The sequence below is a fragment of the Bos indicus genome, chromosome 21 (assembly GCF_029378745.1).
Source record: "Bos indicus isolate NIAB-ARS_2022 breed Sahiwal x Tharparkar chromosome 21, NIAB-ARS_B.indTharparkar_mat_pri_1.0, whole genome shotgun sequence".
Classification (NCBI taxonomy): Eukaryota; Metazoa; Chordata; class Mammalia; order Artiodactyla; family Bovidae; genus Bos; species Bos indicus.
This window is the reverse complement of record NC_091780.1, coordinates 66,019,130-66,021,623: the sequence shown is the minus strand read 5'-3', so window position 1 is coordinate 66,021,623 and position 2,494 is coordinate 66,019,130.

The following is a 2,494-nucleotide window of genomic DNA, read 5'->3' as shown; positions in this document are numbered from 1 at the left end:
AAATAAAAGATGGAAACGGACTTGTAATCAGGCAACTTCCTGGGCCCTTGGTGGGGGGCAACCTGGGGCCTTGGGCTCCTCCCACTGTGCTGAGGGGATTGACCCCGTGGCCACTTCTCCTGAACACTGAGAGTGCATCCCCAGTCCTACTAACTGCCCCAGGCCTCTTGGGGTCTCACATTTTTTGTCTCCAGGCCTTGCACATGTTCCAGACTGCTGGCCCTCTGTCCAAAGCATGGGATGTTCCGAAACCGCTGGTTCCGTGGAAACTACATGCGTGAAAAATGAGCATACACTGATGGCTGTTGTCCTGTTACAGGTTACAAAGCTCCAGGTGGCCAGGAAAGGCCACCGAGGCCCCAGGGAGACTCCTTTTGCGGCAAACACAGGCACGTAGAGGCCCAGGCATGGAAGGTTAGGAGGGAACCATACGGCCAACACGTTCCAAGCTGGGAGAGCTCCCCAGGACCCGCTCTGCTGTGCACACACCCACGGCTGCTGGGGCTTGAGGGGCACCGTTGGAGTAAGCCGCCATGGCAGAGGGGTCTGCACCATCTCTGTACCCCAAGCCAGGGAAAAGGAAGCCTTAGTAGAGCCCAGACCCGTGGTCCCTTCTCCCTCCTTGTGTGTATGGAGCAGCCACTAGCCCCTTCCTTCTGGACTGGCCTCAGGAAAATATCAGCACCAGGAGGAGGATGTCAAATGGAAGATGACAATAGACAAACAACAGCCCCACCGACCCAGCCAGGACTCGGCAGGAAGGGGCCCTCAGCCCCCGAGCACTGGGAACCCCGGCACTGGCAGTCGCTCGTGGCCCTTCTGAGGGCTCCGTTTGCATCTTCCTCTTCTGTGGGGGAGAGGCTGTGCACAGTGGCCATGCCCCAAGCTCAAGGTGATCTGTTCCATGTACCCAGCATCCCCCATATCTGCACCAGGCGTGGGGTGGAGGGGTAGGGAAGCAGAGGAGGCTGGCAGAGAGACCTTGGGGTGAGGGAGCACCAGCTATCCATATGACGCTGCTCCAGGCGTGGTGTCGGGTGTCTTTCCAAAAGACCCAGGTCGTTCAGTAAGGAAATGAAAGCTCAGAGGGTTTGAGTGGCTTCCCTAAGGTCACACAGCACAGAGCTGAGCTGATGGCTTGGGTGCTGGAGGGTGTGATGCTTGCAGCGTCAATGCCCCTTTCGTTCCTCTCCTAGTGTTCAGGATTGAAGGGTTAGAACCCAGACGGGGAGTGAAGCACCTTTAAGCCATCAACCCCCTGCCCTCCCCATGCCCAGCTCCTGTCCCTGTCCTGGGGGCTGGAAATGTAATTGTATTCTGGAAAACAAGCTTTCTTCCTGTAACAAAACTTGATTGTCTTCTTGGGTAGGAGTCACCCCAGCCCAGCTTCTTCAGCTGTTCGGCCAAAGAAGGGGCGTGTCTGCTGAGCAGTCCTCGAAGAGAGAACTTGCCCCCTGTGACCCTGGGAAGCAAATGAACGTGGCCATTAGGGGAACTGGGTGTGAGTGGAAGTGACTGCCAGCCTCGGAGAAGAGAGGGCTTATCACCTGGAGGCCAGAGTGGGGTCAGCTTCGTTAGCAACCAGCAGGGATGAGAGTCCTGTGACTCAGAGGCATCAGGGAGACCCACGGGCAGCTGCACAGGGGGTCAGTTCCTTTAGTCTCAGAAAGGACTAGTGAGGAGCCATACTTAGAGAGGACCGGGTCCACTCTGACCCCAGAGCTTGCTTCTAGCCCAGCTCCTCATCCAGAATGCTCACTTTCCGCTAACGCCCATCACTCATCCCTATCTCTGGCAGCAGACATTTCTGCTTCCTGACTCCCTTGGCCTCTTTGCACCCTGTCCAGATTTCCTGACCTTGGCAGGCGCACAGAAAGCCCCCTCTTCCTCAAGCACATATCTGCGAGTGTGTGCACGTGCACATGGCGGGGTCCGCAATCCTTCACTCACGTCCACACACATTCCTCAGCCCTCTGACAGTCCGCGGTGGGGGTTGCGGGCTGAAGGACAGAGTGCCGTGTCACAAGGCGCCTTGCTGAGGTTTAGGGCCGCCAGATCAGGGGTTCCCACTGTACCCAGGACCAGCCCAGCCTGAGTCACAGCACTGACTGTTGGGAAGCATTGCCTGAACCTATCTGTCTTGTCCTCTGACCCCAAGCTCTTTTATATAAGATTCATATGAGGGTTCCCAAGCCCAGGGGCTCTCCATTCCATCACTGATTCTCTGGCTTCTCCCCAAGGCCAAGCCATGTGCTGAGTTCTAGTCATGTCCCCCAGCATCTAACTCTATGCCCCTGGCTTGAATTCCATCTCTGGTCCCTCTTGTCCAAGCCTCCAGCCACCCCTCCCCAACTCCAGGCTCTACGGTCCAGAAGCCAGGACAGGAGGGTCCCTGGAGGGAGTCAGGTCTGAAGGCTGCTGAGAAGTTGACCTCCGTGGGAATCAAATTATGACCTCTCAGTTCAAGGGCCCAAGATGTCAGGGATCTTGGCGA